Source organism: Austrofundulus limnaeus, unplaced genomic scaffold (genome assembly GCF_001266775.1).
Source record: "Austrofundulus limnaeus strain Quisiro unplaced genomic scaffold, Austrofundulus_limnaeus-1.0 Scaffold163, whole genome shotgun sequence".
NCBI lineage: Eukaryota > Metazoa > Chordata > Actinopteri > Cyprinodontiformes > Rivulidae > Austrofundulus > Austrofundulus limnaeus.
In genome coordinates, this window is record NW_013952565.1 from 1,261,927 (window position 1) to 1,262,365 (window position 439).

The following is a 439-nucleotide window of genomic DNA, read 5'->3' on the forward strand; positions in this document are numbered from 1 at the left end:
TGGTGGATTAGTGGGCTGGTGGATTAGTGGGCTGGTGGATTAGTGGGCTGGTGGATTAGTGGGCTGGTGGATGTCCACTGCAGTCCGCCTGAGCTGACAATGAAGAGCGGAGATCAAATTAGCCCCAATAACCTTGGGCGGGCTGCTAAAACAAACAGTGGCGTTTATTAAAAACTAAACATGCACAAAATAAGAAATGCCTTGTCCCTATTAGTGCCGCATAAATTAAATCTTTGTTTGTCTCTGTCATCCAGCCGAGAGATGCGCAGTGCAGCGGCTCTAACAGGGCCGAGCGGCTTCCTTCTGTAAACTTCTCCCATAAATCCCAGTCTATGACAACAACTCAGCTCTGTGCTTACTAATAACTCAGAAGATGAATTTGAAAAGTCTTCCAGCTAGATCTAACAGAGATGTGCAGTGCTCCAGCTCGTCATTTCAC